The sequence below is a fragment of the Temnothorax longispinosus genome, chromosome 4 (genome assembly GCF_030848805.1).
Source record: "Temnothorax longispinosus isolate EJ_2023e chromosome 4, Tlon_JGU_v1, whole genome shotgun sequence".
Classification (NCBI taxonomy): domain Eukaryota; kingdom Metazoa; phylum Arthropoda; class Insecta; order Hymenoptera; family Formicidae; genus Temnothorax; species Temnothorax longispinosus.
Window position 1 is genome coordinate 4,248,802 of NC_092361.1, and position 11,087 is coordinate 4,259,888.

Genomic DNA, 11,087 nt, shown 5'->3' on the forward strand with positions numbered 1-11,087 from the left:
CGACTACACGCTCGCGCCGCAAAAATAATGAGTATGTTCGGCTCCACATATTCATTTGAACAATTATTTTCTATTACAAAATTGAATAAATCACGATTACGCGGACATTTAACAGATTCACATTTAAACGCAATACTTCGTTTAAGTTGTGCCAGGACAATAACACCCGATATATCGCAAATAATATCAGATTTCAATTGTAAATCAAATATAAATTAAATATTTGTTATTTGTGTTATACTTTTTAAATTTCTAATTAAAAACAATTAACATTAACTTTTTTTACAATTTACATTTAACAATAATTTGTAATAATTGTTATTATAATATTATGTGTTATATTATTAATTATATTATAATCTATAAAACTTTTATATGCGTTATTATTACAATATATAAGAACCGTTTATTCAAAATATACATCGTTACTATTTCATGTTAATTTTGGGTCATCTGATTTTGTATAGCAAAATATTCTTTGATGCTCTTCTGAACTTCGCGACGCGACACTCCCCCCACCCACTCCCTAACGCCCAGCGCGCTCAGCTATTGCCCGCTGGCAGGAGCAGTTCAGTCTTCAGTGAAGTCTTCGAAGTGAAGTATGTGAAGTACGTGAAGTCAAAGACCGTTCGAAGCCTACCTGTGGCGCGCCTCCCTTTAATCGGCTGTACAGTCGTAAATACTTTGAATTTTACATTCCGACAAAAAGGACTTTATTTTTAAGACTATATATTATCGTTTAAACGGAAAAAAATTTTGATTTTTTGAAATTTTTAAAGTGGTGTAACCCCTTAATTATTCGCTGAGTAATTACAGTTTAAAAATCGGCAAAAATTTACGGAAAAGTGATCTTTTAATTTTTTTCTTCCTTTCGCCCTCTCCTCCTTCGCCTTCTCCACAATCCTCCACCTCGTCTTCCTTTTCTCCATCGTTTCCTCCTCCTCCGCTCTCTCTCTCTCTCTCTCTCTCTCTCTCTCTCTCTCTCTCTCTCTCTCTCTCTCTCTCTCTCTCTCTCTCTCTCTCTCTCTCTCCTCTCTCCTCTCTCCCTCTCTCTCTCTTCCCCGCTCCTGCGTCACACCGTCACCCTTCTTATCTCATCTCTCTGCTCTCCGATCTCTGATTCTGCTTTCAGTCCGTTCTTCCGTCTCTCTTCACCTTTCTCCTCCTCTATTATTCTCCCTTCGCCTTCACCTACTTCTTCTCTCCCTTTCTTTCGATTCTTTCTTATCTTTCCTTCGTATCCATTGTCTTCACCTCTCTCCACTCTCCCCCTCTGCTCTCTTCGCCTTCCACTCGGCCCATTCCCTCCTCTATCCTTTCACCGATCTTCACTCTCTACGCTCTTCTCTCGCCCCTTTTCGCTCATCCCTTTTCACTCTCCGTATTCCTCTCTCTGCTTTTCCAGCTTTTCGCTATTTATGCTTGTTCTTTTTGAACTGAAGTAAAGAAATGATATTTAAAACGATAATTTATGGATATAAGTATATTTAGCTTAATTCTTCTATTTAAATCTATCCAAGAAACAAGAAATAACAATTATTGAGAAGTTAACGTTCGTGAATCTTAGAATCAATCACTTCCGTGCTTCTTCACATGTTTATCGCTAATATATGCTCCACTTATTTGTTTTAGGCTGTCGTCTGGGTGAGCAATGAATGTATTTCGTATTTTGACACCGTGTGTGTTACAACGCAGACGCATAAGGGGTATAGATAATACTGAAAAAGGGACTCCTGGTTCATGAGATGACAGCTTGGTGATGCCTCTCACATGACACATAGAATGGGTGCTTCTGCATCATCAAGCATCACCAGTGTAGGTGGAGATTCGGTCCAAGCAGCCAGACTCTCGGCGTCAAGTAGTCCGGAACAACATGGCATTGCAGTTAGGTACATATTATCAACGTTTTATACAATTTGCAATATTCGTAATGTCATTTTGCTTAGCGCTTAAGTTTTTAAATAATAAAAGAAATATTTAGTTCGTGTTTTACGAAGCGCGTAAAGCTTTGAACAATGACTATCTTTAAGAGTATTATCTCAAATAAGAAATGCAGAGAAATAATGAGTTTAAACAATAAAAGTAATATGCTGTATCATATTTTATAATATATAAGTAGATACCTAATGATTGATAGATGAGAGTTATAGATTTGATCGCACATCAAACTTTCTATAGTTGTTTATTCATGAATAGAGAGATAAAGAAGAAGATGACAGGATTTGCGACGCTGCGCAAGAAATTTATTAGGAGACGCCGCTCCTCTAAAGCGTGTGATCATGGTAGAATATCTCTTATATTAGAGACCTGGTGTCCACATGGAGTCACTTAGAAGCGACAGCTTGGTTGAAGAGTATGAGGCGTTAGCTGCGTTGAAAAATCTTCATGTTCAAGCCGAATTAGCTAGACCGCCAGCTGCTACTTCTAAGCAAGATCTGTCGATGTTATATGATTACAAACATTGCTCCGATGTGGATCTTGTATATAGAGGAGCGTGTTTTCCCGTTCATAGAGCCGTGCTTTCCGCCAGATGCCCATACTTTAGGGATTTGTTGGCTGGTTGTCCTGGTATATATTTTAACGATAGTTTACATTCTCTTTATAAACCAATAAAAAATTTTCATGGCAATTTTTCTTTTACAATTTGAAAATTAATATTAAACGAGATGCTGTTATATTGTTCACACATTATATGTACATTTCATAAAAAATTGCAGGATATGGTGCTAGAATATGTTTGGCGCTACGGACTCCGCATCTCGAGGTGCAGATGTTCTCAGCGTTATTACAATATCTTTACACTGGTGATATTTGTCCGCACGATGCGATTTTGGAAGCGAACCTACTCCGGCGACTCGGAGAAGAGTTCGGAACTCCAAATCCACTGGAACATGATCTCAGATATTTGCTGGATACCGGTGATTATGCGGACGCCGCTCTCGTATTCACATCGGACAGTGATTATCAAAGACCGGATAGAGGAAGCTCGGAGTACGGATTTCGCCCCAAATTAGAGCTGCCATGTCACAAAGCGATACTTTCCGATACTCCTTTCTTCAGCAATTTAATACAAAGACGGACTAGATCGGGCGAGGATCATACAGAAAGGGCGCTTCACATATCTACTAGAATAGTGTTGGACGAAAGCGTGATACCTAAACGATATGCCAGAGTATTGCTACATGCTGTGTATCTAGATACCGTTGATTTGTTATTAATACTGAAAGGAAGCGGTTATGGAAATAGTGCTGGTAGTTTGTGAGAGGTAAGAAAATCTTAACATAGAAATATTCCGTACATTACATGATATACGTTAATTTTATACGTTAATACTTTTGTTTAAATTTACAGGTTCAAGCTCTGACACATATGGGCCGAATGCGAGCAAGCCCATTAGAGGAAGCGATGGAATTGTATCAGATTGGACGGATATATTATCGCAAGGCTGCGAGGATCTTATTTTAGAGTATCTCACCTTGGAATCACTACCGACTGTTCTCAAGTAAATCTGATTACTAATAGATCTTTTACAGCCATTAGAAATTAGATTGTTACTAAAAAAAGGTACATTACGTGCAGGTGGGGCAGTCAACCTCATGGATCAGCATGGGTGCACAGACAAGCGTTACATTACTTAAGGGAATTTCAGCCAATTGCTTCGTCCTTGATTCTTCATCAGTTAGATCACGCCCTTGCTTAGCAAATGTTTTACAGAGCCATTTTTTATAATACAAGCGAGCAAACTTGATCAAGTACTGCAGGCAGTGCTCAAGTGGGGCGAACACGAATTAGTACGTTGAATGGAGGATCGGAAACCTAATTTGCTTAGCCATACTGTGCACTCGGTGACGAGAAAGGGTATTAAGAAAAGAGATCTCAGCGACATCGAATTGCGGGAAATACTAAGTGAACTTTTGCCGCTTGTCAGAATAGATCATATATTGCCGACGAATAGCGAAGCATTAACACATTGCAGGTATATTTCTCACAAAACATTTTTAAATTATTTAAAAGTAAATATATTTCTTGTTAATATATATTTTTTTATATTGATAATTTAGGCTATTAGGAGAGGACTGGTTTCAACCCCACCAAGTCACATGATAGAAGACGAAAGAGATAATTTGAAGGTGAATGCTTGGATAAGAGGCGGAAAGAAAAATGGATTTTTTGTGCGACCAAGGCTATTTATGCCGTATTACGAAGAAATCAAGGTGATAATAATTTAATTGTTAAATAAAATGTTAAATCAACATTTTATTTTGCTCTAGGGTTCGAAAATATCATGATATTTATATAAATATCAAAATATCCGATATATATCCATATATATCGGATATTGGATATATAAGATATTTATTAAGATATTTATTAGCGTACGGACATCGACAGTTAGCGTATGGACATCCATACACACAGAAAAATATTCTATAGCCAAGAAAAGCAATTACTCATTTTATTTTATTTGGTTTGAGTAACAGTTTTCTTTAACAAAGAATATTTTCTTAATATTAGTTTCTTAATATACTCATCATAAGTATTAGAAAAGCTTATCATCATGTGCTTAAAAGAAGAATTTATTCTTCTTTCAAGTATATTTCGAAACTTTATTTAAGAAAAGCAACATAAGCTTGATTTGAATATTTACTGATTTTTTAGGTAAGAATATGAAATACTTGGCTGTAGAACGACATTCTTCTAGGTTAGGAGGTTTTCGTGCGCGGTCCGGAGGGGTACAGTTTAGAATATTGAAATTCCTGTCATCAGGTGGACTTGAACCCGGTTCCTCGTGGTTATGAGTCTGATACTTTATCACTAGGCCACATCTATGATTATATTTTTAGTGCTGCAGTATCTAGTTTTGACAGAAAGTGATTCATTAATTTCAAATATATTCTGTAAACTTTATCTAAGAAAAGCCACATAAGCTTGATTTGAATATTTACTGATTCTTTAGGTAAGATTATGAAATACTTGAAATCAATAAATTACTTCTGTGAAAACTAGATACTGCAACACTAAGAATATGATCAGAGATGTGGCCTAGTGATAAAGTGTCAGACTCATAACCACGAGGAACCGGGTTCAAGTCCACCTGAAGACAGGAATTTTTATATTCTAAACTGTAAGTACTACCCCTCCGCACCGCGCACGAAAACCTCCTAACCTACATTCCTAAGAACTAAAGAATTAAAGAAAATTAAAAAAATAAAAATAATATTAATTGTAATCATCAAGAATACAAATTTTTTTTTGAAGTAAACGATTATTCTAGATGAATAAAATTTTTACTTGATTCAAATAACGGATAAACTTCTCTCAAGAAAATGTAATATCTTTATTGAAGTATATGCTTCTCTTCCGTGGACTCTATATTGTAAGTAAACAAAATGTTCGTATTAATTTAATATTCTTGTTTCAAGTACTAAACTTGCTAAGATCTAGAATATGTTTTGAGTAAATGTGATACTTATGACGACTTTATGGTAGATTTGCTCATATATGAACTTATCAAATACTTGAATCAAGTAATATTAACTTGCAGGTAGTTTATATTTTTCTGTGTGTACGTGCCGTTTATGTAGACATGAGACACAATTTTGTTGTCAAAGTCATCCAAGTCTGGTAAAAAGAAAAATTTAACATTTGAATGTGTACGAAGTAAATTTAAAAAATTTCAAAATATTACAATGTTATATATACACTCGTACAAAAAAAATAGGGAACACTTCATGAACCCTAAAAATTAGGCTATTTTCAAACTGCTGTAAGTCGGCGAAAAATTATCGTAAAACAAATCTAAAAAAGCATTTTGAAGCTTGAAGTTTCAACTTTAACGCACTTTCGGTGGATTTAAAAAATTTTTTTATTTTCTCTGTTGTACGCCTTAAAAAAGAACACATTGTTTTGTTCCTTAAAATTAACTTATGTTTGACTACTTGAAACTCAATTAAAAAATTTTTTTTCAAAAAATTCAATTAACGTTTCATAAACTACATAATTTTACCTACAAAATGTTTTTTTTTTTTTTAAATCTTCCTACGATTTTTTTTGACCGATTTACACGACTTTGAAGCAAACCCTGTATTTTTTAGAAAAAATGACGTAACTCGATGAAAAATCATCGTAGAACAAACAACAAAAAAGCATTTTAAAGCTCAAAATGTCAGCTGTAACGTGGTATCGGTGACAATAAAAAATTTTTCTGTCTTTCTTGTTTGGTGCTAAAATTAAAAATGTTGATTTATTCCTTAAAATTACACATTTTTAACACTCTGCAGTTTGATAAAAAAATTTTTTTCACAAAATTCAATACAAATACCACAAACTGTAACATTTTACCTACAAAATGCTTTTTTTAAAATCTTCCTACAATTTTTTTTGACCAATTTACACAATGTTGAAGTTAACCCTTTTTTTCTTGAAAAAATGACATTTATCGCCGACATTAGCATTAACCAATGTGCACCACGTGGAGGTTGTCGGTCGGATTTTGCACATCGTGTGTGTGTGTGTGTGTGTGTGTGTGTGTGTGTGTGTGTGTGTGTGTGTGTGTGTGTGTGTGTGTGTGTGTGTGTGTGTGTGTGTGTGTGTGTGTGTGTGTGTGTGTGTGTGTGTGTGTGTGTGTGTGTGTGTGTGTGTGTCACAGCAGAAATAAGGACTCCGCAGCTCGTCATTTCTGCAGTATTTAAATGACTCCAAACCCTCTCTGCTGTGCATGTGTGCGTGTGTGTACGTGCGCGTGCGTGCCTTTAAAATTGTGTATTACCTCTTCTCTGATTAATTACTGCTTGCAATTGCTCTTGCATGTTTATGCATCTTTCAATTGCGCTTTGTGGAATTTTGCGCCAAATTTGCCTAAGCGCTTCTCCCAATTGGTTCAGATTATACGGCTGCTTTAATCGTCATTCCATTTCGTCCCAAATGTGTTCAATGGGATTTAAATCGTGGAATCATTTAAATATTGGCGAGATTCTGCCACATGTCACAAGTCACGTATCACGAGTTCCTTGATTCCACAAGAAACGAAAAATTATTGGAAATTAGCAAATATGTCATGAAACAGTTTCAAAATGCACATTTGAAGTTAATACCAATTCATGATATTGATATTAAGAGATGGTCTTTAAATGCAAGAAATGAAGTAAAACTACCTCGAGAACTTTTCACGGCTTCATCAAAGTGGATTCACAATTTTAAAATAAAACACGGAATCGTATCCAGAAAAATTAATAAATTCACTACCCAAACGCTCTTATCAAAGAAAGGTGATTTAGTACAAGAAGCAAATCAATTTGTATCCAAAATTAGGGAGCAAATCTCATTATTAGGAGCTGACAATGTTTATAATTCAGATCAGTCTGGTTTTAATTATGAATCACATGCAGGACGAACATTATCTATTAAAGGAACAGCAAAAGTTGAATGTTTAACACAATCGAAGAATTCATTAACACATAGCTATACCATACAACCGATTGTATCAGCTAGTGGATTACTCAAGTCGCCTTTATTTATTGTTTTACAAGAAACGGGTGGGCAGTTCGGACCTGTTGTTGAAATGAACATATATAAAGCAGAAAATATTGTCGTAGTACCTTCAAAATCTGGGAAATTATCATCTGACCTGGCAGTTCAATGGTACAAAGATATTTACTTATCTGTGATTGATAAACAATCGGTTTTATGTTTAGATTCGTGGACAGGACAAACAAAGAAAAATATTGACAACGTTTGTCTAGAAGGCAAAGATGTCAATATTTTTACAATTCCTGCTGGGACAACTGGTATGATTCAACCCCTAGATGTTTATGGTTTCAGACCATGAAAAAATTTTTTAAAACATTTTTCAGATCTGGTTATTTTGTATGGCTTTGATATCAATTTACATGCAAGAAACAATGTATTAAAACTTCAGTCGCTGATTCATAACCAGTTTTCTTCAGCCAGATTTGTAAACATGTTTAAATATGCATGGTATAAAAGTGGGTATATTCAAGAAAAACCACCTAAATGCAAGACTCCTGTCCAATACTGTTTTGAAAATTGTGATACATCCTGCAAGTATTGTGAAGATAATGCTTTAATTAGGTGTGCTTGGTGTACACATTATATATGTTTTACTCACTTTTTTGATCCCAGCAATCAAAGCGTCCCTCATTATTGTAAAGACTATAAAGAATAGCCATTAATTAATATCACTAAAGTTACTTATAATGTAACATTTAATTAATTTAAGTTTGTTTAAAATTGTTAAAATACAAATATAAAAATTAAAAAACAACATACAAATAAAAATACAACAAAATTACAAAACAATAAACAAATAAAAAAAACAAAAAACAAAAAAACAAAAAAAAAGAAAATAAAATAAAATGGGATCCACGCGGTCACGTCCCCGTCGTGATCCTGGGTAATGCTAAGGGCCGCGATCCTGGTTTTTTACTCTTATTAAGGGTAGGTTTTCCCTCACCCCCTTATAGAATTGAAGGGTTGATCAGACTAATTTGTAAATATTAATTAATTTGACGATAAATGAAACTGTTTACCATTATTTCGGGATAAATTTAAATGTTACGTAAGAAATTCGATAAAAGGGTGGTCACCCTTAAATCCTCAAACAGTCTCACTTTTGTTTTGGATGCGAGTGTAACATATATTTTTTTCAAAATTTTTGAATAAAATTTGCAATTATCTGGGCATTTTTTAAATTTTTGTTTCAAATACAGGGGGTGGTTTACCCCCTAAAAATAATCGAACCGAGTCGAAAATTTTTCATTTTTCATATTTCTTGATAATGCAACTATTTTATTTGGTTCGGGCCGAAAATACTGAATCCTTATACACAAAACAATTAAATCGATACCCATAAATTCAAAGGGGTGTTTCACTAAATATGGTTTTCCGCCGATAAAAAAACGCACCATTGCAGTATTGGCTCAGAGATGGTGTGAAAAATAGTCAAAAGATGCACTGTATGTTTAAATAAATGTTATAAATAATGTGAATAAATTTTTTAAAAACATTTTTTGAGTTGAAATAAGACGACGAGTAGAACGAATATAATGTTTTTCTAATTGTTTATAATAATTTTTAAGTAAACAATTTGTTAATAAATAAGTAAACATGAGAGAATGTGTTGAAAACGGCTTTGCAATATGGTTCAATAATAATGCGAAAAATTACGTAAATTTTAATAAAAAATAATTATTTTAGTGTAAAACAAGCGTTATCCGACCTATGCGCAATATTAGATAACTTTGCGCGTCAATAAAAAAATCAGCGTTTGTCGTACGAAGAAAATACAAGGGTCCTTTTTTGTTGCAAATTTCGTCCACAACAAGATGCATACGATAAAATTCGTCTCAAATAAATTCTAAGGTCTGAAAACAGCGAAAAACTAAGAGTAGTCCAAAAAATCAAAATTTTTTGCTTACATAGCTACAAACTAAAGAAAAAGGGTCTAAAAAATCGGTTACACCCTGAAAAGTATTCTTTGTAGTTCTCAGATGATGTGTGATTTTTTGAGAATTTTTAATTCCATTTTAAATGACTGAAAAAAATCACCAACGCAACATAAAAAAAACGATGAAATCGAGGGTTTTCGAGATCCGAGTCTCGGACTTTGACGGCGCGTGCAAGCTAAACGACTGACTTGACGATAAATGTTGTTCAGATCATTATTGTAGATAATTTTACGCTCTACAAAAAAGGTACGTATAGTTAGTTACCCTATCTTGCTTAGTTTTCGAGATATTTGAGAAAAAATAAAAAAAATCGCGTTTTTTGTTGATAATATTGTTAATAACTTTTTAATGCGCATTAATTATGCGAAGCAAAATTACTCCCACTTACAGCACCTTAAATCAAAGCGATTCATGGTGGTTGCAACCTGAAAAGAGTAATTGGAAGGTTCGATGTCTAATATGACTGGCCTATTAAAAAATTATCCAAATCGGCGATTTACACTTGGGTAGTGTTACTTGTCAGTCATGAGAGATTTTAAAATCCTCATCGCAGTAATATCGAAGATTAACGGAGCGTTGAACATGTTAATTGATTGGATCCTCATGGGATAGTTCTGCCATAAACAAATAGTAATAAAATTTCAAAATAAATAATTTTTTTTATGAGGGCGGCGGTGTGGTCTAGTGGTAGAGCGCCAGACTCGTAATCTGAGGAACCAGGTTCGAGTCCACTAGAGCCATGAATCATGGAAAAGTTTTTTCCGAAAAAACCGCGCCCCTCCGTGCAGATGCGGAGAAAACTGGGCTCCGTCTTTCGGAAGAGACGTTAAACCGTTGGTCCAAAGTAGGAATAAAGTAGGAAACAGTAAGGTAGTAGGATGAATTGGAGGTTAGGGTTGGGTACGTCCCTTCAAAAACGCCCTTTAAGGCCCCTTGGGGTATATAAAGTAAAATTCTTTATCCTTTTTTTTTTTAATTTTTTTTATGTCGGGTGAATATTAAATGGATACAGAATATGCGATATCCCATTTTTAATGTTCCTAAAATAATCTATAAATGTTCTATAAATATATTATGGATATTAAGGCTATTAGATAGTGTTTTTTGTATTTTATGGCTTTTGCTTTTCCTAAAGAAAGAGGAGTTAAATTCGGCATCTCGTTTCGTTTGAAAAGTTTTTGTGATCCCAAGTCCAATGGTTTTCCGTTAGTATTGACAAAATATGCTATGTTATCTTTGCGTAGAAATAGTAGGATTGCGGGTTTCTATCCCCAGATAGCACAGTGACATCAAATGCCGTCATAATGCCGTCTTAGTGACGTGTTGCCGTCACTTGCCGAAACTTGACGTGTTGCCGTCACTAAGACGGCATTATTACGGCAATAGCCGTCACTAAATGTCACTTTGCTATCTGGGTCATATTATTTTTGAGTATCTGAATATCGGTTACAGTAGGTTTCATCTGTAACGTATTTTGGTCTCTGTTTTCGTCTGATTCATTTATTTCATTTCCTTTGTCATCTCTTTCATCGTCCTCGGTGTCGCTTTCTTTATCTGGAGGATCGTTTTCATCCTTTATTTTTTCGATTTTATCTTCCTGAACTTGTGAGTCGTTAGGTG

At 34.5% G+C, this 11,087-nt stretch overlaps 2 pseudogenes; both read left to right on the top strand.

The window, feature by feature from the left end:
• Nucleotides 1-1,647: 1,647 nt before the first annotated feature.
• LOC139811753 (BTB/POZ domain-containing protein 7-like) lies at nucleotides 1,648-4,177 on the top strand (annotated as a pseudogene).
• A 2,790-nt stretch (nucleotides 4,178-6,967) lies between these two features.
• LOC139811780 (uncharacterized) lies at nucleotides 6,968-8,731 on the top strand (annotated as a pseudogene).
• Nucleotides 8,732-11,087: the final 2,356 nt, after the last annotated feature.